This window comes from Schistocerca cancellata, chromosome 6 (assembly GCF_023864275.1).
Source record: "Schistocerca cancellata isolate TAMUIC-IGC-003103 chromosome 6, iqSchCanc2.1, whole genome shotgun sequence".
NCBI lineage: Eukaryota > Metazoa > Arthropoda > Insecta > Orthoptera > Acrididae > Schistocerca > Schistocerca cancellata.
In genome coordinates, this window is record NC_064631.1 from 115,550,219 (window position 1) to 115,578,143 (window position 27,925).

Consider the following 27,925-nt stretch of genomic DNA (forward strand, 5'->3'; position numbering starts at 1 on the left):
TCTCCATGTCTTAGGTTTGTCTGAAAGAGCCTTTTCTTTCTTGTACATGCACAACTGTATTAGCAAGCTTCTGGCTTCCAATACCAATCTGCACCAGGCGGAGCTCACATTCTTGCTCTGTCTTCATTCTGACCCGTTCCATGCGGATCAACAGGTCTCCGGTGGCATAACTGATTTTGACCCCACGTTCTTTGAAAAAGTGTCGGCCGACCAGCCCACCAAGTGGAAGATCACATCTTCCGCAATTACGTGGAAACAATGCCTCTCTTGCATTGTGTTTCTCGTTTGTAATTGGAGGGTTACAGTTCCCTACATCCTTGTAACCGTATTAGTGATTCCCTGAATCCGAATACGTTCGACTGGATTTTACTTTCCGCCATTTCTCAAACTACTTCTCCTAACTACAGGGTGTTTAAAAAATGACCGGTATATTTGAAACGGCAATAAAAACTAAACGAGCAGCGATAGAAATACACCGTTTGTTGCAATATGCTTGGGACAACAGTACATTTTCAGGCGGACAAACTTACCACAGAGGGCAACGCGCAGCTAGTGCAGCAGGTGATCCAACAGCGGCTCGGGTTTCCGTTCGCCGTGTTGCAGCTGCGGTCCAAATGACGCCAACGTCCACGTATCGTCTCATGCGCCAGAGTTTACATCTCTATCCATACAAAATTCAAACGCGGCAACCCCTCAGCGCCGCTACCATTGCTGCACGAGAGACATTCGCTAACGATATAGTGCACAGGATTGATGACGGCGATATGCATGTGGGCAGCATTTGGTTTACTGACGAAGCTTATTTTTACCTGGACGGCTTCGTCAATAAACAGAACTGGCGCATATGGGGAACCGAAAAGCCCCATGTTGCAGTCCCATCATCTCTGCATCCTCAAAAAGTACTGGTCTGGGCCGCCATTTCTTCCAAAGGAATCATTGGCCCATTTTTCAGATCCGAAACGATTACTGCATCACGCTATCTGTACATTCTTCGTGAATTTGTGGCGGTACAAACTGCCTTAGACGACACTGCGAACACCTCGTGGTTTATGCAAGATGGTGCCCGGCCACATCGCACGGCCGACGTCTTTAATTTCCTGAATGAATATTTCGATGATCGTGTGATTGCTTTGGGCTATCCGAAACATACAGGAGGCGGCGTGGATTGGCCTCCCTATTCGCCAGACATGAACCCCTGTGACTTCTTCCTGTGGGGACACTTGAAAGACCAGGTGTACCGCCAGAATCCAGAAACAATTGAACAGCTGAAGCAGTACATCTCATCTGAATGTGAAGCCATTCCGCCAGACACGTTGTCAAAGGTTTCGGGTAATTTCATTCAGAGACTACGCCATATTATTGCTACGCATGGTGGATATGTGGAAAATATCGTACTATAGAGTTTCCCAGACCGCAGCGCCATCTGTTGTTGAAAATTGTAACTACTGTAATTTCGAACGTTTGTCTGCCTGAAAATGTACTGTTGTCCCAAGCATATTGCAACAAACGGTGTATTTCTATCGCTGCTCGTTTAGTTTTTATTGCCGTTTCAAATATACCGGTCATTTTTGAAACACCCTGTAGGTTTATGAGCACACCACTATCGACGAAAAATCTCAGGCAATTAGTAATGCCGTCCTGACACTCCAATTGTATATACTCATTTTTACTTTCAGAGTCGACTACTAATATCTTTACAGTGAGGCATAACACGACTGCTTCCTGACGCCAATACTTAGTTTTCCTGGCTTTTACTTCCCCTGTGTGCATTCTGTGCATGGCAAACGCTTTCTGGGCAATCTCTCGCGTAATGACCATTTCGTTTGCCTTTAAAACCTGTTACGGACTTCAGATGCACATATGGGCCTCTTGACTTGGAGAATTCCATTGTGAACACCTCACTACCCCTTACTGGTCTGCCTCCTTGTCTTTTCTTGATACAACCGGCCCCACCTTTCATAATCTTTTATCTGCATGACACTCTCGCATTATATGACCTGGCTCCCCACATGTGAAACACTTGGTGGCTTTCTTCTCAGTCCGCAACACCACACCACCACCTCGGGCGATCATCTTTCCTCGAGCAGACGCTACCATGCTCTCCTCTCTCAGAGCTGTCTCTATAGCCTCTGCTAGCATTAGCTGCTCATCTTGCGCGTGCACTGTTGCGTTTATCCTGTCATCGTAAGTCCACTGGATAAACACACTTGGCTTAATTTCCAGATGAGAGCAAGGCTGCTTTCCTGCTCCAATTGTCACATGATGCCTCTGATTGTTTCCCGGAAATTGTGCAACATAGTATCCAACCTCGATCTCCATTGAGTATGCAAACATCTGACATGCATAGACGTCAACCTTTCTTTTACTAGCATAGTTTCTACTGTGACCGCTCAATGTCATTCAATACGATCACGACGACACCCCTCGATCGACGTTAGCACTCGTGGTGTCACTCGCCTTCATACATGGCAGTGGACGTCTGAAAATTCGTGACGCTAGCTCAATGGTCGTCAATTGATTTAAATGTTATTCCCGGCTGACTCTTAATTCAATTACTGCCACGGGGGGTGAGGAGAAAGAATACATCCTGGTGATACCAGCATTATGCGTATTAAGATGTTCGATTAATCTGAATGGTTTGCAATGTTCCAGCGATTCTATTCGAACTCTATGCTGATGTACCGACAGGAACCATTTTTGCAGATAAACATGCAAGTACGTAATGGATGTTCAGTTTCTCAATAAAGTTCGTCGCACTCACACATTATACACTCCTGGAAATTGAAATAAGAACACCGTGAATTCATTGTCCCAGGAAGGGGAAACTTTATTGACACATTCCTGGGGTCAGATACATCACATGATCACACTGACAGAACCACAGGCACATAGACACAGGCAACAGAGCATGCACAATGTCGGCACTAGTACAGTGTATATCCACCTTTCGCAGCAATGCAGGCTGCTATTCTCCCATGGAGACGATCGTAGAGATGCTGGATGTAGTCCTGTGGAACGGCTTGCCATGCCATTTCCACCTGGCGCCTCAGTTGGACCAGCGTTCGTGCTGGACGTGCAGACCGCGTGAGACGACGCATCATCCAGTCCCAAACATGCTCAATCGGGGACAGATCCGGAGATCTTGCTGGCCAGGGTAGTTGACTTACACCTTCTAGAGCACGTTGGGTGGCACGGGATACATGCGGACGTGCATTGTCCTGTTGGAACAGCAAGTTCCCTTGCCGGTCTAGGAATGGTAGAACGATGGGTTCGATGACGGTTTTGATGTACCGTGCACTATTCAGTGTCCCCTCGACGATTACCAATGGTGTACGGCCAGTGTAGGAGATCGCTCCCCACACCATGATGCCGGGTGTTGGCCCTGTGTGCCTCGGTCGTATGCAGTCCAGATTGTGGCGCTCACCTGCACGGCGCCAAACACGCATACGACCATCATTGGCACCAAGGCAGAAGCGACTCTCATCGTTGAAGACGACACGTCTCCATTCGTCCCTCCATTCACGCCTGTCGCGACACCACTGGAGGTGGGCTGCACGATGTTGGGGCGTGAGCGGAAGACGGCCTAACGGTGTGCGGGACCGTAGCCCAGCTTCATGGAGACGGTTGCGAATGGTCCTCGCCGATACCCCAGGAGCAACAGTGTCCCTAATTTGCTGGGAAGTGGCGGTGCGGTCACCTACGGCACTGCGTAGGATCCTACGGTCTTGGCGTGCGTCCGTGCGTCGCTGCGGTCCGGTCCCAATTCGACGGGCACGTGCACCTTCCGCCGACCACTGGCGACAACATCGATGTACTGTGGAGACCTCACGCCCCACGTGTTGAGCAATTCGGCGGTACGTCCACCCGGCCTCCCGCATGCCCACTATACGCCCTCGCTCAAAGTCCGTCAACTGCACATACGGTTCACGTCCACGCTGTCGCGGCATGCTACCAGTGTTAAAGACTGCGATGGAGCTCCGTATGCCACGGCAAACTGGCTGACACTGACGGCGGCGGTGCACAAATGCTGCGCAGCTAGCGCCATTCGACGGCCAACACCGCGGTTCCTGGTGTGTCCGCTGTGCCGTGCGTGTGATCATTGCTTGTACAGCCCTCTCGCAGTGTCCGGAGCAAGTATGGTGGGTCTGACACACCGGTGTCAATGTGTTCTTTTTTCCATTTCCAGGAGTGTACATCCGCTGTAAGAACAATTTCATGCATTTACTTTTTTGGTGTCGCACAATATTGGTTGCCTAAATATTATGACAATACGTTGTGTACAACTTCCACAGATATTGTTTATCATGTAGTCAAGACTACGTAATGAAGCCAAAATCGTGGATAAAATTGAAATATAGTTTGTTTATTAACATTTTTCTTTTCGCTACCTAAATATGAAATATGAATCGGGATTCGAGGTGATGATCCTATCCTTCTTTTCAGTATGAGAATGGTCGATATCGTGTTCTGAATAACGCGTGTCATATAATGTCAAAATATCGACACAACCCAGGCTCTCAGTTCGGCACTTTAAATCTCTATTCTTCACCCTCGAAATATTCGATGTGCTTGTCTTTCACACGCAGGGTTCAATTTAACGGTGTATGCACTGTTTTTAGTATTTTAGGTCCCCGTTAATTAATAGATGGTAGTTAATAAGCGAACTATTTTTATGCTGGCGCGTTGTTTGTATCAGTTACCCCCGCAACCGTCCAAGGATAAGATTCTCTTAATGTTTCGCGCACACGCGTTTCACAATTTTATAAAATGCAGAATTACGTAAACTATAGCTTTCGTGGGTTCCACAGCCATAATAGTTTCCAAAGAGTATTTTTCCCAGCTAACACAAAGTTCGAATTATGTTGTCGGAATCATTTTCACTTCACCCGACAATAAACGTCTCTGATCACTTCGTCACACATAATGTATTTTAAACGTGCTTGAAGAGTCTTTAAATAATCTCCTTAACGAATTTCGCAGTCGCGTACCACTTTTTCATCGACTAGCCCGATCGCGATAACTGAAGGTAGAGAGCTCAATAATGTGTTACATGTTCTTTTATTTGTATTAAAAAACAAACGCGCCCCTATATCTTTCTATCCCGCTTGGACTTTGCTACTTTGCTTTTTATCACTTTTCATTATATTGCTTCTTAGTAATACTGTGCAGTTATTAAAGTTTCGTATTACTTTCCCCTTTTTAATTCTTCAAAAATAAAGTCTATTTATCCACGTGAAACGTCCCCTTATGAAAATTATACAAGACTGTGCTTAAACTGACACACAATATTTTTTAGCGCAACGCAATCTGACTTTCAGAAATCCCTACAAAGAAATAGCCCTGACTAACCTATACCTTTCACAAATCACTTACCTCACCAAAAATCTTCGTTACTCGAACTACTGCAATACAGCGAGCGCCACTACTGCCAGCTAAATAAAAGATTCAAACTACAGAAGGCACTAACTACTGATAGGCATAGTTAGCAAATGAAAGATGATAATAGAGAACAAACAATGTATTTACCTTAACAGTCATAATATATATAGTAGTTCATAATATCCAGTATTACAAATTATCAAAACTCCGCCATCTCTCTCCCCACATCCACCACTGCTGGCGGCTCACCTCCAACTGCGTAACGCTACGCGCTGTTCACATCCAGCTGCCAAACACTACAATGACAGACAACAATGCAAACTAGCCACAGACTGCACACAGCACAGCCAGTGATTTTCATACAGAGCGCTACGTAACGTTGCCAATAAGAAAACAAACAGCCTACTTACACACGATTTTAATTAATATGATGCTAATTGACACGCCTGCCCGCAAAGTACCGTTATACTACTAACTAGTTGCTGAGCCCAGTATTTTAGTTTTAACAAATTGCAAAAGGATATCATGCTGCTCTGGGTTTTTAAGTTGAAACGCAAGGTCACAATCGTCAAGGAAGTCATTTAGTGCGTTCTTAGTGCCTTCAAACGATTGCAGTATTAATCTGAGAAAGTAACGAATTACCTGCTTTGTGACTCGGGTGCATCACAGCCTGCGCCGGGAGCATAATCTCCATCTCGTGACATGCCTGCTAGTCATTTAACTCACCATTGGAATTCTCTCTCCTGCCATCGCATTTGTACGCTGTCTGCTGTGAACTGTTGCTCCTGCGCCGCTGTCCGTTGTCGCCACCGCCGCTGCTGCTCACGTCCGCCTCCCACTGTCTTAAGCCGTCGGCACACGGACCGTGCAACCGAACGTTGAGCGTTGAGCGCGCCGAGTTTATGACGTCATGGCGTGGAATAGCACGTTCGGGAGTCTTTCCGAACGTGCAGAGCAATATCTGGCATGTCAGATATTCTGAGCGTGCGTCTGAGCGTTGACCAATGAGATGGCACAACGCCACCTACGTCACACGCACGCCGTATCCCTTCAGTACAGAGTTGTGAGGCGCCATACGGGCATTCATTTCAAGCTTATATGTATACATGCCGTTTCTGAGCACCAGCGAATTCAGAATCATTGGAAAACGCGTTGTTAACTGTGTGATTCGTTCCAATAAAATAACGAGAAACATCATATTCATGGCAAAAGAGCCGGCCGAAGTGGCCGTGCGGTTCTAGGCGCTGCAGTCTGGAACCCCGAGACCGCTACGGTCGCAGGTTCGAATCCTGCCTCGGGCATGGATGTGTGTGATGTCCTTAGGTTAGTTAGGTTTAACTAGTTCTAAGTTCTAGGGGACTAATGACCTCAGAAGTTGAGTCCCATAGTGCTCAGAGCCATTTGAACCATGGCAAAAGAGTTATTGTAACTTGCGTATTATGAGAGTAGGCTATTTGAAGGCAGTGACACACGGAATATCCACGCAAAACGCATTGTTCTTGGTAGACTTTGTTATAATTAAACTTGAATTAGTAACATATCTACGATAAGGTTTTCTGCTACGGGTAACATGCTTTGGTTACTTGCGACGTTTGTCTGTGTGTTGTTGGATTAGCGTAATGAGTAGCGTCACTGGCTCGCAGAGAATTGATGGTTGTGGCGGAGGTTAGCGTCTTGACACATTTTAATTTTATTTCCTAACGTTAGCGTTTTTATTAGGTTCTGAGACTTTATTATTAGTTTAATATAAGTATATACTATGAAATTTGGTGTTATGTAAATATAAGTTCACCTTTTTTTGAGGGGTGCCTTTGTTCGATTGACTTAATCTACAGGACAGCTTGCCCTACTTGTATAAAGATATTTTGCTCCTTTTTTCTCTTACGCTTGGTAATTCACATGTTGCAAAGATTCTGCTACTGGGTAGGAACAGTGATCAAGTAAGACTGACCTTGGGGTTTTACTAAAATGTGGGAATGATGCAATAATGTTTATCTTATGCGTGGAAGTATTCCAAATTTGTACCGCTCTGTTTGTGATGGAACTTTTATAAGCCTGTGCCCTTACTGATTGGATATGGTACTTTCCTTTTCGGTGACGATGGAGGTAATGTGCGTTTTAATAGAGCTAACGTGGGTATTTTACGCACGCCCGTTGAGTAAACAGTGTGATTTACGAACTAGAAACATCCCTCAACTGCCGCTGGAGTGCGTTGCGATCGCGTATACCACGTTGGGGCCCATGTACCGTAGGCACAAGTCGCATCGTTCCCGAGCGTTCAGCAGCACGTTGAAATTGGCACGCTCAACGTTAACGTTCGACAGCACGGTCCGTGTGCCGACGGCTTTACACCGCAGTCTGTGAACTGGTGTGTCTGTCTCCACTGTGGCCACTGCTGCTGTCCTCGTGTCGTGTATTATCCGTGCTGCTGTCTGTCATGCTGGTGTAAGTGCATCTCCTTTGTGACGTATGCGACCCGTGCTGGCTGCCACGGCTGCACTGCTACTGCTTAAGCCGTCGGCACACGGACCGTGCATCCGAACGTTGAGCGTTGAGCGTGCCGAGTTTCTGACGTCATAGCGTGGAATAGCACGTTCGGGAGTCTTTCCGAACGCGGAGACCAATATCTGGCATGTGCGCCTGAGCGTTGACCAATGAGATGGCACAACGCCACCTACGTCACACGCACGCCGTCTCCCTTCATACAGAGTTGTGAGGCACCATATTTGCATTCATTTCAAGCCTATATGTATATATGCCGTTTCTGAGCACCAGCAAATTGAGAATCACTAAAAAAATACCGTTGTTAACTGTGTGATTCGTTCCAATAAAATAATGAGAAACATCATATTCGTGGCAAAAGAATTATTGTAACTTGCGTATTATGAGAGTAGGCTATTTGAAGCCAGCGACACACTGAAGATCTACCCAAAACGCATTGTTCTTGGTACAATTTGTTATAGTTAAACTTCAATTAGTAACATATCTACAATTAAGGTTTTCTGCACGAGCTAAGATACTATGATTAGACGTCTGGAGTATATTACTGCTGTAGAGTGGGGACTTGAGTCACTGCCCGTGCAGATTATTTTGATGGGGCGGTGATTCGTGTTTTGCCACTTCCAAATTTGTTTCCTAACATTCGCGTTTTTATTGGGTTGTGATACTTTATTATTAGTTTAATACAAGTATATACTATAATATTTGATGTTATGTAAATATAAGTTCACCTTTTTTTGAGGGGTGACTTTGTTCGATTGGCTTAATCTACAGGACAGTTTGCGCTACTTGTATAAAGATATTTTGCTCCTTTCTCTTTTCCGCTTCGTAATTCACACGTTGCAAAGATTCTGCTACTGGGTAGGAACACTGATCAAGTAAGAGTAGGGTTTTACTAAAACGGGGGAATGATGAAATAATGTTTATCTTATGCGGAGAAATATTCCAAATTTGTACCGCACTGTTTGTAATGCAACTTTTATAGACGATGGAGGAAATGTGCGTTTTAACAGCGCTAATGTGGGAATTTTACGCGCGCCCGTTGAGTAAACAGTGTGATTTACGGAACTAGAAACATCCCTCAACTGCCGCTGGAGTGCGTTGCGATCGCGTATACCACGTTGGGGCCCATGTACCGCATGCACGAGTCGCATCGTTCCTGAACGTTCTGCAGCACGTTGAACTTGGCACGCTCAACGTTAACGTTCGAGAGCTCAGTCCGTGTGCCGACGGCTTTGCCCTCGCGCCGTCTGCGGCCCGCGCCGCTATCTGCAACAGCTGATGCCGCCACTGCAATGCCTGTGCAGGCCGTCCAGCGATCCCGCGCTGCCTGTCGTGGCTGCCGGCTGTGTCCGCGTCCTCGCGCTGCCGTCCGCCCGTGGCTGTGTCCAGGATGTCCTCCTTCACCCCGGACGCCGTCCACCTGCTGCTGCTGGGGCTGCACCGCCCCGGGCCGCCTTCCAGGATGTCCTCCTCCTCCCTAGTCGCCATCGGTGGCCGGGCTAGTCGCAGCATCTTCCTCTTTCTTTGGGCGCCTTATTCTTCTTGTGGAAAGTGACAGAAGAACCCTGTTTCTTGAAACTTCCTGGCAGATTAAAACTGTGTGCCGGATCGAGACTCCAACTCGGGACCTTTGCCTTTCGCGGGCAAGTGCTCTACCAACTGAGCTACCCAAGCACGACTCACGTCCCGTCCTCACAGCTTTACTTCTGCCAGCACCTCGTCTCCTACCTTCCAAACTTTACAGAAGCTCTCCTGCGAACCCTGTTTCTTTTCTGTCCTGGCTCCTGGTTCAGCCGCTGGCCTGTGTACGGGTTATTCATGTAATGCCGTCGTTTTATGATGTTGGGCTGAGCAGGTTTGATATTCCAGAGAGGTGACCTATTCCTACAGCTCTTGATGTGACAACTGCACGCTAGTTACTTGACCTGAAGCCACATCTGACACCAAAGAAAAAGAATAAAAGAATCACTGTGTCGCATCCAGCAAGCGGTCTAGACGCTCAATGACACTGGAAGCTAGAGAAGGTCTGTCCAGTCAGCTAACATGGAGATGGCTAACAGGAAGTTTGAAAGAGTTGTGGAACAAGGTCGGGATATAATCGAACAAAGACAAGGCTTGAATAACTGCAATCTTCAACTGCTCGTCTGACCTAGGACTGGATAAGGACTTGAATGAAAGTACACTAACCCTGATTGCAAAATCCCATGGAGGGAGGTACGTGGCTAATCAGGAGCGCGAACAGAGCCAAGTCCAGGCCTCAAATCTGACCTACACAGACGTCCCTCTTGGACCGTTTTCTGTGCTGAACTCCCTTTTCGGACGCCGCCGCCTCTGCCTTTACAGTGTTCAATAGGACACGCCGCGCCTGCCGCATTGGCTCTTCCTGCCTCCACCGTGCAGGGTCTCGTGTGACCGTCCGTGACAACACATAGCCGCACCTCGCAGCTCTCCTCGTGGGCTCGCATGATACCTCGGGAGTCCATGTAACATTTCCGCCATACGTCATACCAATGCCCTTCCTGTGTCCTCTCCTCTGTACCTTGAGTACTTTCTAGAAAACTTATTCGCCCTGGCTGCTGTTCTGTTGCCTTTCGGGCGTTTCATTTTTTAAAATACGATACGAAGTGTGTGACCGGTCACACTGTCTAAGGGGACGTTTTGTTACACTGAATTTTCGGTCACATGGATTGTGTGAATGTCGACATACAAGGAAAAAAAAGTTTAATTATATTAAGTCTGCATGTATCGATTAGGGTGAGACAAAATCATGGCAATGCAAAGTTATTTTCCCCAGGACAATTATCTGAGAACAGGTGTAACTCGGTGACTGTCTCGGTTACATGGTTTTTAATGCAGTCCAGCAGGAATGAAGCAGCTTCATCAGATCCTTTATGGACCTGACCTTCATGGTAGATGTAATAATGGGCTATATATGTTTTAGTGTTGAAAATACAAAAAACCTTTACCGTGATTTGCATTAAGTAATAAATTTCGAGCCGCGCGGTCTAGGGCGTCTTGCCACGGTTGGTGCGGCTCCCCTCGGTCAGAGGTTCGAGTCCTCCCGCTGGCATGGGTGTATGTGTTGTTCGCAGCATCAGTTAGTTTAAGTTAAATTAAGTAGTGTGTAAGCCTAGGGACCGATGACCTCAGCAGTTTCGTCCCATAGGAACTTACCACAAATTTGCACTTGCCAATAAACTTCGAGACCGGGAATCCTCAGTAAACTTACATTTTCTATAGAGTCAAATATAGGGCTAAGATGTTTTCATTTCTTTACTCTCACTCGTTCCATGAAGAGCAGATGTGAACTATTTAGCTCGCCTCGTGTGCACCATTAATTCTGCAGTCGCGACTCTTCTCGTAGCATCCTGTAAAGGAGGTCCACGTATTCACTCCTTTTCTTCCTCGCAAAAACAGCGGGTGTCAGTTCCTGGTTTTCCGAAATTTAGGTTTTTTTAAAATATATATTAAAAAAACTCATACTTGTCATTTGTACGAGGGTATCTCACCTCATACAAATCAAACATATTTTTTGGCGGACAGTTTAGATGATAAATACGTGAAGTTTGTATCATATGTATAGGGTGCTTTGTGAACAGGAAATGATCTTAGATCTTCATGTATCTTCACGAGAATAACGGATTTAGGTACCTTTGACATTCACTTCAGAAAAAAACACTAGCTGTAAGAAATAGAATAAAAGCTTGACTGAGGAACTTTTTTACACTCGAACGTGTGTAAACTGGTACGATAACGAAAATGTAAATATCTTAAAAAGTGAAAAATACACTGAACCCCGCCAAAGAAACTAGTATAGGCATGCGTATTCAGATATAGAGATAAATAAAGAGGCAGAATACGGCACTGCGGTCGGCAACATCTGTATAAGACAAGTCTCTGGCGCAGTTGTTAGGCATGGCACCATTTCCCAAGCCACCCGAGTGTCCGAAGAGGTGTGTAAGGCCCTGACTGGCGGGCACGGCACAGGCGCGGTCTTCTTAGATGTTGGAAAGGCTTTCGACCGTCTCTGGCACGACTGCCTAATTTACAAGCTCCACCAACGCGACTTCCCTGTACCTATAGTTAAGATCCTGGCTTATTTCTCAGAGGATAGGAAATTATTTATTATACTAGAACGTAGAACGTAGCAAAAGTAGCCAGAGGTCATTGAAGCAGGCGTCTCTCAAGGATCTGTCTTGGGACCGTTCCTTTATAGTCTCCATACAAATGTTATACCAAAACGTTCCAACACCCACATAGCACTGTTTGCGGACGATACGGCCATCTATGAAAGCCACCCTAACCTATATTATGCAGCACAATACCTCCAGAGACATCTAGATATAATTACACAATGGTGTAATATTTGGAAAATAAAAATAAACACAGAGAAGTGCAATGCAATCATGTATACTACCAGAAGGAGACCTCCAAACCGTCAGGTATCCATAGACGGTAGGGACCTCGCCTGGTGTAGCGAAGTAAAGTACTTAGGCCTAAAGATAGATTCCAAATTCCTGTGGAACTCCCACATCACTGATGCTTGTAATAGAGGTTTGGGCAGCATTTACAACCTATACCCACTGCTGAAAGGCAATGGTCTGACCACTAGGACTAAATTAAAGATCTGGCTGCGAGGTCTGGGTAATGGCAGCAGACTGTCACCTTAAAAAAGCTCAGGTCCTCCAAAATAAGGCACTCAGAATTGTAACAGACACGCACTGGTTCGTCACAAACAACACGAACTACAACGATACCAACGTGCCAATCTACAATGATACCAACATGCCAACCATCAACGCACTCATTCGACAGAAAACTCAGCAGTTCTACACATCTTCTGAAAATTCTCCACTTCATTTCACATCTTCTCTCGGTTCAGGTCCTTTTCACGTCAACTACAAACATCCGAAAAACACGATAACTCGACACTTCAGAGTATAACACACTCACAACACAAGACATGCACAAACATAAATAACACAATCAATTAAACCGTTACTTCAAAACGCCCTAGCTCATGACAGATGGCAAATTGGTGAAGTAAACTGGCCCTTCAGATTCTACTGAGCAAGAAATGCCCGACAAGTTACGCTGCCGCAGCCGTAGTTGTTAGATCGGTTACTGCTGCTACAAGGGCAGGCTATCAAGATTTAAGCGAGTATGAACGTGGTGTTATAATCGGCGCACGAGCGATGGGACGCAGCAACTCCGAAGTAGCGGTGAAATGGGGATTTTCCCGTACGACCGTTTCACGAGTGTACCGTGAATATCAGAAATCCTGTAAAACATCAAATCTCCGACATCGCCGCGGCCGCAAAAAGATCCTGCAAGAACAGGACCAACGACAGCTGAAGATAATCGTTCAACGTGACAGAAGCGCAAACTCGCAAATTGCTGCAGATTGCAATGCTGGATCATCAAGAACTGTCAGCGTGCGAACCATTCAACGAAACATCATTGATGTGGGCTTTCGGAGCCGAAGGCCCACTCGTGTACCCATAAAGAGTGCACAACAGAAATCTTTACGCCTCGTCTGGGCCCGTCAACACCGACATTGAACTTTTGACGACTGTAAACATATTACCTGGTCGGACGAGTCTCGTTGTAAATTGTGTCGAGCAGAAGGACGTGTACGGGTATGGAGACTGTAGTGGACTGACAAGACAGCCAGTCCACAGTGACGGGTAACCGAAGGCACGCGTTTACACACGCCAGCTGGCGTTAGGTCTGAAACAGGATACGTAATGAATGCTATAAAGAAAAGTACGTAGCTGCTGGAATACTTAACTTTAATCCATCATTTGTATACAGCGTTCTTGATGATACAAGTGAGACTCTCTCTAGAAATGGTTAATGGCGCCTTGCTAGATCGTAGCCATGGACTTAGCTGAAGGCTATTCTAACTATCTCTCGGCAAATGAGAGAAAGGCTTCGTCAGTGTAGTCGCTAGCAAAGTCGTCCGTACAACTGGGCCGAGTCCTAGTACGTCTCTCTCTAGACCTGCCGTGTGGTGGCGCTCGGTCTGCAATTACTGACAGTGGCGACACGCGGGTCCGACATGTACTAATGGACCGCGGCCGATTTAAAGCTACCACCTAGCAAGTGTGGTGTCTGGCGGTGACACCACAGAGACAAACCTCATGAATCCATAGACCCTGTATGTCAGCAGGGGGCTGTTCAAGCTGGTGGAGGCTCTGTAATGGTGTGGGGCTTGTGCAGTTGCAGTGATATAGGGCCCCTGATAGTCTAGATACGACTGTGACAGGTGACACGTACGTAAGCATCCTGTCGCCTGCATCCGTTCATATCCACTGTGCATTCCGACGGACTTGGACAACTCCAGCAGGACACTGCGCCACCCCACACGTCCAGAATTGCTACAGAGTGGCTCCAGGAATACTCTCCTGAGTTTGAACACTCCCGCTGGCCATCAAAATTCTCAGACATTAATGTTATTGAGCATATCTGGGATGTCTTGCAAAGTGCTGTTCAGAAGAGATCTCCACCCCTCGTACTCTTGCGGATTTATGAACAGCCCTGCAGGATTCATGGTGAAAATTCCCTCCAGCACTACTTCAGACATTAGTCGAGTCCATGCCACGTCGTGTTGCGGCACTCCTACGTACTCGCGGGGCCCCTACACGATATTAGGCAGGTGTACCAGTTTCTTTGGCTCTTCAGCGTATGACTGAGGTACGTTTAAACAATCACCCATTCATGCAGTTTTTGTTATAGTTAATAACCCCCCAGGGGCTCAGCATTCATTTGCTGAGTACGGGCTTGGCGACCCCGGGGTCCTGAGCTGGGGACTGGTCAGCGCCGCCAGTCTCCTGTCACCGTAAACCCCGGACATACTTCAGCGACCACCGCATGGCGCGGCGGTGGAATGTTGTGTGCTGCGGGGAATAGTAATCTTGGCTTGACCGCCTGGATTGCGAGGAAGGTAAACCTCTATAAAAAACCCTCAATCTTACGGTGTGCTGCGCGCCTATAATATGCATGGCTGTTGGGGTGGAACAGTCGCAAGCGGGCAACCTCTGGGGCACCTGCCGCGCCCCAGTTGTATAAGGCTTACTCAGGCACGCGGGGCTCTGTCTGAGCGGACCTTTAGTTCCCTAGCTGCTCGTGGGACCACAATGGACCCTTCGACCTCTACGTTTTCCCCTACCAGTGGATTGGGTGGGCCACTGGTAGAAAACACACCCAATCGAAAAAGCGACTTCGTGCTGGGAGTCCTCCAGCGCCTGGTGTTACTAGAGATTTATCAGACTGTCGTAACAGAGCACATGCTGATAATCAGAATGTGTTTTTGATTGTCAAACGGAAGGAAGGTAGTTTTGAGAGAGTTTCTCCCTTTTACATCCACAAGGGTCTTGAGGGAATTGCAGGAACACTGAAATCTGTGAAGCGTCTGCGCAATGGTACTCTGTTAGTTGAAACTTCTAGTTCCCGTCAAGTCACTTCTCTTAGGAAAGCACCCTGTCTCGGAGAGTACGCTATCGAGACCGAGCTCCACTCCACTTTGAACTATAGTAAGGGTGTTGTGACATGTAGGGACTTGGTGGATATCCCCAAGGACGAGTTGAAATCTGAGTGGGCTGACGAAGGTATTGTCGACGTGCAGCATATTATGAAACGAGTCGATGGTGACCTAGTCAAATCCGACTCGTTTATTCTCACGTTCAATTGCCCGAGACTCCCAGAGCATGTTAAAGCGGGTTTCTTACGTTTGCCAGTACGGCCATATTTCCCCAACCCAATGCGCTGTTTTAAATGTCAGCGCTTTGGGCATACTACGTTGGGGTGCAATGGGATAGCCACTTGTGGTAAATGTGGTCAGCCTGCCCATGAAGGAGCCGATTGTTCATCGCCTGTGAAGTGCGTGAATTGCTCTGGGAGTCACCCTGTCTGGAGCCGGGTCTGCCCCATCTATCTCGAGGAACGGAAGATAGAGGAGATCAAAATAACTAAGCACATCCCCTATGGTGAGGCCAAGAAGCTCTTTAAGGCCATGCAGCCTCCTGTGTTTACAACATCTTTCGCTTCCACTCTGCAGAAACCGGTACAGTTGGCCACTGTTGCTACACAAACGGAGATTGCTAGTGTCAGCACTAATACCTGCGTTTGCCAGTGCACTTGTGCTGCTGCGGTTGTTTTGCAACCTGCAGCTCTCCCCACAACGTCGGACAAGGCCGTGGTTGCTGACATTGGGGTACTTCCTGCCCCTCCCCATATGGCACCTTCTGCCCAGGCGAGTATAGCTCCAACTGTTGACAAGGTTCTGCATTCTAAGCCCCCCAAGACGAAGACGCCGAAGATGAAGGTTTTGCCACCTGAGGAGACTAGTCAGGGTCAGTCCGATGACGATGCCATCGTACTATCTGACATCTCCCTCGGGGCGCCATCAGAGCTGATGGACATTGATATTCTCGCCCCAGGAATAAATCTCCGGCCAGTACGGGCTCTCCTCCAAAGCACAGGGGCAGGGTGAAAATTCAGGCACCCTGATCACTGGCTCCTATATTACAGTGGAACCTGAATGGGTTCAGGAAGCATGTGGCCGAATTACAACTCCTTGTACAAGAGCGCCCCTTGTGCTTATGTCTCCAAGAGACACATTTCCTCTTGTTTTGCCTCTGTATGTGAGGATTTGGAACTGCATCAGGTCTGTGTCTTTTAGCCGTTCTCCTTGTTAGGTGTCCGTCTTCGTCCCTTCACTGCATGTGTTCCTGTTTCTATGCGTTTGGGCGCTGATGACCACGCTGTTTAGCGCCCGAAAACCTCAAACCACACACACGCACACTGTTATAGTTAATAAGATGTCTGATGCACTGAGCTTCATGTGATTCTATGGATTTAGTGCAAACAAACGAAATCTGAATTACCATAGCCAGACCAGGACTGCTTAGTGTTTCCCCAAAATACACTCGTGTCTGAACATTGTTTCCTCTGCTCGGGTAGAAGGAAGAGATGTAATTTGCTATGGCAGGATATTTATCGAAGCCCACTCTTGCAGCTATTTTTCACTGTAACCGTACTGCTTAAATTTTCTACCACCTGCGCCCTAAAAATTGACTCGCACCTACGGATCCCCCGTGCAAACAGCAGCCTCGCTAGCCGTGAACTGAGACCTTAAAAGAATACTGTAGCCCACTTCACATTCGTTGGCCGCCTAATTTAACCTTTAAGCATACCCATCTTCACTATCCGCCAGTAGCCAATGAGATGTAATGTCGTTGCCGGTGCCTTGCAGTATGGGCCTAATGACGAAATGCTTCAAGTGCTTTCTTCCAAACTGCTGTTTTGTTTTTTGTTGCCGAAGAAAGCTGATTGTCGTCCGCAGCAACACTTAACGACGATTGACACAATGCCCATAGTCTGATTAAAATTACTTAATTCTTCAAGCGTTGGAGCGTTTCCTTCAATCAGAGCGCTCAACGTCACCAAAATAATTGGTCAGTTCATTTCCAGTTCCTTGTCCGTCATTGTTTCTTGGTGTGTGTGGATCCTGAATCATGGGTCAGGCACTTTTATTTCGTATTTCATCATAAATGAAAACCACACCTCAAACAACACATACACATAACAGTGCTAACGAAATACACACGTTTCATAGACTGCGATATACTTCCGCACAAGACGCGATTCAGTGTCACATATACCGTTATCATAATCACAGAGATCGACTTACATTAGAAAAATTTCGCACGAAACTGTATGAAACCAAGTTTCTGAAGGCTGCATTTCAGCATTGCGACAGCGTGATAACAGTCAAAAATGTAACTTGGTTCATTGTCGTACCTCAGCGCAATGGTAAGCGTAATAACCTGCCATGTTGAACTGCGTAGGTTCGAAACTAGCCAAAAATTGCGAAGATTTTCTATTTATTAATCTAATCAAAAGAGTCTGAGTATCATTTTCTCAATTAATTGGGTTAAGTGTAATTTTTTCACTTATAATTCTTTGCCACGTCATTTCATCATCGTATCAACTTTTCTATTTGCTTTTTTCTGCCTGTCATTCTTTCTTCGTATCGCCTGAAACCTGCAACGAAGCACCAACGAGGACTGCTTATAAGTTGGTAACGCGGCAGCTCGTGTATCCAGTGAGAGGATGGTTTCAGGTAACCAATAACAGCGAGAAAATACAGTTTGCTTTTAGCACTGAAACTGAACTTTATCTGCCTTGAGTTTGCTCCTAGAGTTTAGCTTTAATAGCCGTGAACAAATCGATGGTGGTTTTAGTTCTGACGCACAATGTTGGCCTCCGCCTAATTTAAATTGAGGAATACAAACGCGTCTCCTGCCGAAGTTCAGACATTGGTCATTTTAAATCAGCTGTCGCCAGAGCATCTGGAATTTCCGACATATCTTGCGGCGGGCGCTTTCCAACATTGGTCCGCATTACACGTTAACAGTGTTTGTGAAATAACTTGCCCTGTTAGTGAGTTACCTATAACCGAGTGATAGAAGGCGGCCGATGTGACAACACCATAGCGGCCAGTGACAGACGTTAAATATTAAGTAATTTTAAACGGAATATAAGCAAACCTTTTTCTCGTCTATCTACTCTTTTAAGTTCTTCTCTCTGCGGCACACACCTTGCAATATGACAAGCCCTGTAGGTAATCATATGTTGGGGTACGCAATGATATGCTGGTAACATCTAGAATGAGGTCCTGCAAATAAATTTGTTCTTAAGTGATATTGGCACATGAAATGAGTGAGAAAAAGATGTGCTACCAAAGAGAATGTTCTGGCCAATGAATGAAAAAAGACCTAAATGTAAACGCCGGAGGAGTTGGCTGGGTATGGGAAGGAAGGTGTACAAGGGAAACGATAAAACGAAGAATTTTAATTGTTTGCCACTCTACTTAATGAAACAGCGTTGCGTACACTTACGAAAAATATAAAAAGATGTGATGCCATTTTCAACGTTAACATAATTAGATACGAAAAAATAAGTCCTCCGCAACTTCAAGAAACAAGATGAGCTATATTGTGGAAACGAGGCTATATTTATAAAAAAAACCGTTAAACATTGGACAAAAACATGTTTAACAGTCCTAACAATGGTATTTATTTTTTCATTTGACTTGAGTGACAGAAGTCTCTCAAGCACAGAATTTTGCACACTAAAACATAGCGATCAAACTGACGTAACGTAACCGACAAACGAAGAGACAAGTCTTTGGGATGCTCCGTAGAAACAGATGATTATTAAAAAAAATGTAGCTATGGTATTGTGAAGTAATTTATAATGGATTTCTCACGTAACAATCGTGAAGCAAAGATTAAATTAACTGTAGCACCTTACATCACAGACGGAAGGATAGAACGGCGTTGGCGTTTTCAAAACCCTTCCAATACGAACTGTCATCTTTAAACATTCATGTAGTCGAAACATGCCGTACGCAATAAAAATGTATTCTAGACAGCCGACTGAGTATTATAGCCCGAAGAGAGTATCTCACTATAAGGAGTTTCCGCTGTAAATGGAAATTCGCTTTCGGGTGCTGCGACGCCCACAGCCGTAATAACAGTTTTTACATTGTTCAGCTTACAGCCGTATTCCGCTTTGCCGTACGTCTCATTATAAACTACCGCGGGCGTTGCAGGAGTGTAATTTCCCGTTACTTTCCGCGTCCGGAGCCGCCGACCGTTAAATTTGGCGGAGCGCGGCCGTGCGCTGCTGCTATCTGGCGGCCGCAGCGCAGTAACTGCGCGGCTTTCTGGCAGAGCGCGCGCGTGATGCACGGCCAGTAATTGCCACGGTTATCTGGGCTCCCGCTCGCGCCACCCACCTGGCCGTACGGCCGACCACAGAACTCGCGAACCCTTCGTTTTGCCGAGGGCACTGCGGCATTCCGCGCCGCTCTGGGTATTTTAAAGCCAACGCGACACTCACGTTATCCTCAGCCCTGAATAATATATTTTTCCTATTTTTTGTTTGTTCTTGTTTAGGTTGACGTCGTGCTTTTAAGTCACGTCCCGAACGACCCGATCGAGCTACGCTATCAGGCAGACACTAGAAATTTCCGTGCGTTACGCCGTGCCATCCTCCTTAGAGACTCTGTTTAGATATTTACTGAAGTGCTCGATTTACCACATCACTAGAGAATTAAATCTTAATCCATATGGACATTTTTCATAGATACCGATGTTCCATTCAATTTAAAAAAAAAAATCATTTGACAATCGGAGTCCCCATTAAATTACTGTTGGTCCCACACAACAAGTAGGTTCAAATGTCAGAGGAAGGGAAGGGCATACTTCCAATACGACAATAAGTAGAAAAATACTGCAGTGTTCAGCTAAACCTTCGGTCTTAGGACCGCTTTATTTTCATATGAAAACTCCTATCTTTACACATACTGCGGCGAGAAGAAGAGTGTACATTTCGTTAACTGTAAGGTAGCCGATCAGCTCCCAAGTCCTCAATCGATGTAAGATTGATACAGCGAAGAAACCTGTATCATCACACACTTGAAGACTGTTTTCTCTTCCCAAAAGCTGAAAATGCACCTGAAGATGTCAAGATACGTCGCGACTGAAAAAGTCCAACAGGCTAAGACCAACAAACTTAAGACAATTCGCACAGAACACATCTCTGATGGCGTGAAAAGAATGCAAACTCATGTGGAGAAATATACTGTGGAAAATAGTTCCTTTTTTGAGTAAATCAACTGTCAAAACTCACACATCTCATACTCCGCTGCAGAGTGAAAATTTCATTCTGGAAACATCCCCCAGACTGTGGCTAAGCCATGTCTCCGCAATATCCTTTCAGAAGTGCTAGTTCAGCAAGGTTCGCAGGAGAGCTTCTGTAAAGTTTGGAAGGTAGGAGACGAAGTACTGACAGAAGTAAAGTTGTGAGGAGGGGCTGTGAGTCGTGCTTGGGTAGCTCAGAGGGTAGAGCACTTGCCCGCGAAAGGCAAAGGTCCCGAGTTCGAATCTCGGTCCGGCACACAGTATTAATGTGCCAGGCAGTTTCATATCAGCGTATCAGTGATACGAAATAGTTTCATTTGGTATCCTTTGTATATTAAGAAGTTTAATTTGCAGTCCTCCATTTCTGTGCTCAAAGTAATGAACTATAAAGGGGAATCGTTTTAATATTCCCATGGTTGCCAGCATCTGTCGGGACACCAACAAAAGGAACGCGAACCAGATCTTTCACGATGCATTCTAGTGAATGAGATGATAGAACTAAATTTACTATTACATCAGTTTTGGCATGTCCACACGAGATTTTTGATGATACGGATGAGTCATGGAAAATTTCTCTCAACAGTCCACTGGCACAATCCATATGTTTATAACTGCTGTGGTGAAACAGAGTGTGGTAAGCAAGGGTTCCCTCAGCAGCACTTACTTTTGTGTCCACGTCAGCACAGGGTTTTGTAAAAAACTTACTCGCTTTACCTGACAAACTTGTGTCTCTGACACACTTCATACGTTTTTCTGTTTGCATGTGCACTTCCAGCTCGCTGGAGCCATGATTTGCTATAGATTCATAAGTCTCTGGGTAACAAACCATACATTCTGCTTCCCATTGAACTTTCCCAGTGCGGAAACTCAGATATTTTTCTCGGAGTTTATGCGTAAAAGCACACTTCCTCTTTGGCATGATGAGAAATTATGTTAAACGAAAGTGAAACAAAGAATGATACAAGCGTATTGTTCAGCTACCGCACGAAAAAGTCTTCACTTACAAAACTGACCTGTATTTCTGTGCCTTAAGCTATATTTTGAAGATCATGAAACTTACCCAATAAACGAATACGGAATACGGAAACTAAATATGCAGCTGTATAATCAACAAGTTTGCTAAAAACACTTGTATCATACAAAAACAAGGAGCACGTAGACATCACAGCCGTCCTTTGACCATAGACACCAGTTATGGTCGAAGCAGCTAACTCGAAGCTAAAAAGATACAGACATAATCTGTACTCAATATAAATTGATATTTTCGGTTTCCTGAGCGTAACAGATCGCTTTTCAGCTAATAACAAATGATGTAATTCAATCACCGAAGTAAAAAGAACATAAATTGTTGACGGTAGGAGATGAAAACAAAACAAAAAATCAAAAGATCTTTATTCCCAAAAGTCAAAAATGCGGACATTACAGAACCGCAAAAATGTATGTGAACGCTACATTAACCGTCGAAAATGAGGACATGTCCGCATAAATGCTGGCGTCTGGTAACCCTAGCAGGCCGGACATGACCGGCTAAAGACGGACATCGGACAACTCCACCCTCATTGAGCACTTCCCTCTCGAACTCGACACCTGCGTTGACGTAACGGCCTTGGCAAGGCCACTTAAGATTGTTTGTCTCCACGACACGAGGATTTACTCGCTTTAATTCCGTTGCTCGGAACAACATTTTTGGTTATTTTTAATGCCAGTATAAAATGTGTTGAGAAAATGCTCTGCTGTTTGTACCGATAGTGTACCAGCGGAAGTCGGTAGTGAAAGTGGCTTCGTTGATCAACTAAGGAACAAAAAATTGACCACGTGCGAATAGGACATGAGCTCTGAGAGTTCTGTACAAAATTTATTATCTCTACAGACAGTTCATCCAATCCGGTGATCTAGAATCTCGGTGATATTTGTCTGTTATGGACATTGATACGGGCAAGATAACGGTCCTGGAAATTCCAATACTTTAGAGAATGTTTTAATTCCAAGTCTGAATTCGGATAACAAACGTTAAAAGAAATATTTTTATGTGCGATATGATTACAGATTAGCAATTTTCCGATTATGTCCCTTTACTTGTGCTGTGAAACCTTGCTTCCTGCCAAATTTCATGATTCTAGGTCAAAGGAAAGTACTCTATAGATTCTGATGAGTGAGTTTGCGAGTGTCAAATATATGACATAAATGGCAGTATTGTCTGATTTCCTTGTCTTAGAAGCCTCAGTTTTTGCACCGCCAAGGAGGACCTTAGCATTTGAAATAAAATTCGCCTAGATAACGTCTAACCGTTCCTGCGAAAAAAGGGGCCGCGCGGGATTAGCAGAGCGGTCTAAAGGCGCTGCAGTCATGGACTGTGCGGCTGGTCCCGGCGGAGGTACGCGTCCTCCCTCGGACACGGGTGTGTGTGTTTGTCCTTAGGATAATTTAGGTTAAGTAGTGTGTAAGCTTAGGGACTGATGACCTTAGCGGTTAATTCCCATAAGATTTCACACACATCTGAACATTTTTTGAAAAAGGGTCTTAACAGACGGTCGAACAAAAAATGAGAAAAAAAATCTCTTTCGTGTAAAATAAGTACGAATTAACAATTTTCGGATTGAAACTTCTTGACAGATGAAAACTGTGTGCCGGGCCAAACTCGAACTCGGGACCTTTGGAACGGTCCCGAATTCGAGTTCGGCCCGGCACACAGTTTTAATCTGCCAAGAAGTTTCATATCAGCGCCCACTCCGCTGCACAGTGAAAATTTCATTCTGGAAACATCCCCTAGGCATATCTGCGCACACTCCGCTGCAGAGTGAAAATCTCATTCTGGAGACATCCCCTAGGCTGTGGCTAAGCCATGTCTCCGCAATATCCTTTCTTCCAGGAGTGCTAGTTCTGCAAGGTATGCAGAAGAGCTTCTGCAAAGTTTGGAAGGTAGGAGACGAGGTACTGGCGGAATTAAAGCTGTGAGGACGGGGCATGAGTCGTGCTTGGGTAGCTTAGTTGGTAGAGCACTTGCCCGCGAAAGGCAAAAGTCCCGAGTTCGAATCTCGGCCCGGCACACAGTTTTAATCTGCCAGGAAGTTTCATATCAGCGCACACTCCGCTGCAGAGTGAAAATTTCATTCTGTAATTTTCGGATTATTTCCTTTGAATATATTGCAAAACCTTGCTTCAAGCCAAATTTCTAGATTCTAGTTCAATGGGAAGTAATCTACAAGCTTTGATGAGTGGGTTTGCGAGTGTCAAAATATGTGACACAGATGGCCGTATGTTTTCGTAGCATTGACTTAGAAACTAACTATTCATTACAGCACCAAGGGACCATAGACCCTAGTATCTCGCATAAAATTCACTAGGTGTATCTACCAGTGCTTGAGAAAAAAAGGTCTTAACAGACGGACAAAATTTTTCATGTAAAACAATTACAAATTAACTGTTTTCGGATTCTTTCTCTTGAGTGCACTGTATATCTTGTTTCTTGCTACATTTGATGATTCTAGGTCAGCGGCAGGTAACTTATAGATTTTGAAGAATTGGTTTGCATGTGTCAAAATATGTGATATAAACGGGCGTATCTTTTGACTGCTTTGACTTAGAAGTTTCAGTCTTCTTCCGTCGCAAAGCGACCGTAGCCCTTAGTCTGTGACGTGAATATCAATATAATATGTCTACCCGTCCCTGAGAAAAATGGTTTGTAACAGGCGGACACACAGACGAACAACATAGTGATCTTATGACTTCAGTTTTTACCGATTGAAAATACAGAAACCTAAAAACTCAGTAAATAGTTTAAATTTTCATTGAATTATTAATCAGGAAGCAATATATGGGAAAAGTATCAGAATGCTGTGTGAAATATGTAACGAAAATTTGAACAGTTTTTGGAAGAAGTTGGCTCGGAATTTGGAGATACACTTCTTCATTGCGAAATTCGTTGGCCCTTCTTTCACTTAGAAAAGAACTTTTCAAATTTTTGAATAGGGGAGTGAAGGAACATGTGCAAAGCATTTACCGAAAGAAAACACAGGATAACAGGACATGTGTTAAGAAGTCAAAGAGTAACTTCCTTTGTACTTGACGGAAATGTAGGGGAAGATACGGATTGGAATATATCTAACAAATAATGGAAGCATTTGGGTTGAAGAACTACTCTGAGATGAAGAGGGTGACACGTTAGAGGAATTAGTAACAGGCCGCGCTAGATTAGTCACAAGACTGACGATAACATAAAAATTAATCACTATTGGGTGATTCCCAGACAGCAACCAAACAGTATCAATAACGTTATTTGTTTAAGTAAACAGGGCAGTACCCGGTTTCGAACCGACAGGTTCGTCTTTAGACAGCTGTTCACAAGATGCACATTTGTTTGAAGTGTACATAATCGTGCTTTTTTTGCTCTTTACTCCCCTTTGTGGTGAAATATTCTTTCCCATGTAATGCGCGCGCGTTTGTGTGTGTGGTGCTTTGCACAACGTGGTTATATACAAATCATTGAAGTGCTGCATACACTCTAGTATTTCGCGAACAAGAGCCAAAAATCGACATAAAAGTTTTCTGGGTATGGTACCACGTCATAATGTATAAAACTACTGCCGCTGGAGAATAAAACCAACATTTCGGCCACGGTTGCAGCGGCCTTCTTCTGCGTACCCAGGGCCGCGGAAGTCTACGCTATTATAAAAGCCAACAAAATTACGGTTTCTCGACGATACGACATACCAAAAATAGTTCACTATAAGGTGGAATAAAGAACAAAAATGTTACAAGTGTGTAAACTTCAAACAAATCTGTAATTTTGTCATATTATGACATGGTTGGAGACCGTGGCTGTTATTTGAATATAAATGTTGATGGTGTTGAGACAGCAACCAGCCACAAATTTATTTTCAGTTCCTTTATTCAAAAGGTACCGTTAGCGGTTCGAACATTACGATTCATCTTCAGACAGTTTTCACGCTTTCATTAGATGGTGCGTTTTTTTACAGATTAATTGTCGTGAAATGTCTGTTTGTAGTGTTTGTTTTCATGGTCCAAGAGATACATTCCCACTGCATTCTTATCGTTGCACACGTAAATTTTTCTCACTGAACACTTTAGATTTGTCACAGAATAGATTTCTAATACGCACCACATGTTTTGATAAATTTTCCGAACAGCCGCCTGAAGGTGAAACTGTCAGCTTGTAACCGGTTATGGTGTTATTCACTTAAATAAAGAGCATTATTAATAGAAGTGGGCTGCTCACTTTTCTGAAAGAGTCACCCTATATTTTGTATACAACCATGGTCTCAAAGTGTCAGTTTTCAACGCAATAGCATTAAGTCGAATCACTTTTTTTTTCTTGACAAAAATATCACAACGTGCCCAATATTGTTGTGAAAATGAACTATCGGTGAATGAAATGACTGCAGAGTACAGGCAGTTCACTATTTACAAATTATTCCTCTCTGCGGCCATATTAAAGATTATTTTGGTAATTTTGGGGACTTGTTCGCCATGAAAACAAAACATCATTCTAGAAAAAGAGGATATTATTGCCTTGAATATGTGTTAAATGAGCGTAATTAAAATCCACCACGTGCTCCGATACACGTCGTCACAGTTGTCGAGTGTGGTTGCGGTAAGTTTAACCGAGGCCTTTATTGGTCAGTGCTTAACGTCGAGGTTACCACAGCAAGCGCAATTGCCTCCTTGCGGCGTATTTCGTGGTAATGAGTCGATGAGTGTGGCAGCGGGTCTGCGGAGCAATAATTAGCCCTTGGGACGGCTGGCTTATCTGCCCTTCTCGCTCATTTCTGCCACCCAGGCTGTCGCCGCGTTGATGGGAAATGCAGTAGCCGGTCCGAATTCCGCTGTAACCTAATTTTCCGTCAGGAAATTTAATCTACCCGAGACTGGAGGAAAATGAAACTGCGTGGAAATAATTAAGTAAAAATAAAGTAGGATGTCAGTCGGAAAGAATTATGAAGGCACCGAGAATTTTTATGACGCTCGCGCGCGCTAACGTCGTTACTGGCAACGGGTGAGGTGGGGGAGGGGGGGGGGGATTTCACGGGCGAGACCGCAGGACGCGCTGCTTTCTTTGTAGGTGTCGCTGCGACAAAGAGACTCCTCGACCTCGGTTAAGCAAATTGCTCGCCTGAATCTCCGTTAAGTGAGAGCTGTCTTACACACGCATCCGGAGCGGGCACTCAAACTGGCGTTTATCTCCGACCTTCTAAGCCACACCGTTGCCGCACCTTCCATATCTGGAGTGACGTTTATCAGTGTTTACTCAAGACACTGGAGACTTTTTTCTCCTGAACACCTAATGTCGACGTGAACATCGTATTACAGGAAACTGCGTTCCATAATGGAACAAATGATGAAATTCAAGATGACTCAAAAATACCGGGTCAGTCTTTGGGAGTACTAAAACGTGGAAACATTATCGTGCAAGTACATGATTTTTCAGGAGGAATTGCAAATATTTTACGAGGTCTTAGTTTGGACTAATTCGAATAAAACATTCCACATAACATGTGTTCAATTTTTATTGGTTAAGAGATACAGCTGGTTAATGCGTAACTCTTCAAAAATAAATAAATCAAATAAAATAAGAATAAAAAATAAAAATAATAAAAAAATACTATCTGTATGAGTGAACACCGAATATTTTGTTTTCCAAAACTTACTGCTTGTGTAAGGTGTACTTCAGAAATTGTATTCATTTGCTGAGCAAAACTGACTTGGTTGGCTGCGTGTTGAGGATGTGAACAGTGTCGTGAAATAAATCTTTAAACTTCATGAAATGCAAAATCTCAAATGAAGAAAATGAATCTAATTAATTGGCAAAAGAAACTAATTGTGATCTGTGAAAAGTATATAACTAAAACTCAGTACCGAAGCACATTATGAACGTTGCGTGACATCAAGTGCAATGTTTAACTTGGAAAATCTACAAATATAATTTATTGCTCTACTTGGAAGAGAATAACTGCCTGAAAATTCCAACACTGTTCAGTGAAAATTAATGCACTAGCTAGCACGACACTTAGAAATCCTGACTACACACTCTTTGCTCAGGAATGTAAAGTGAGATCTGTCCTGCAATAAAAGTGACTTAGCTCTTGCTCAGCGTGCTGCTTTTGTGCCTGGAGTACTGACGTTCTCGAGAGCAAAAACAAATCAGTAGATGAAGCAGTTAAAAGTAAATAATCTACTCCAATTTTTTTCGTTTGTCAGAAACAGTCTGTGCCGTCGAGTGTCGTAAGGTGCAATACACACACGACAGAATCTTCACAACTTTACTATGAATCATAGAGGTGTGTTTTACTTTAAGGAAAATCGTTTTTAAGAAA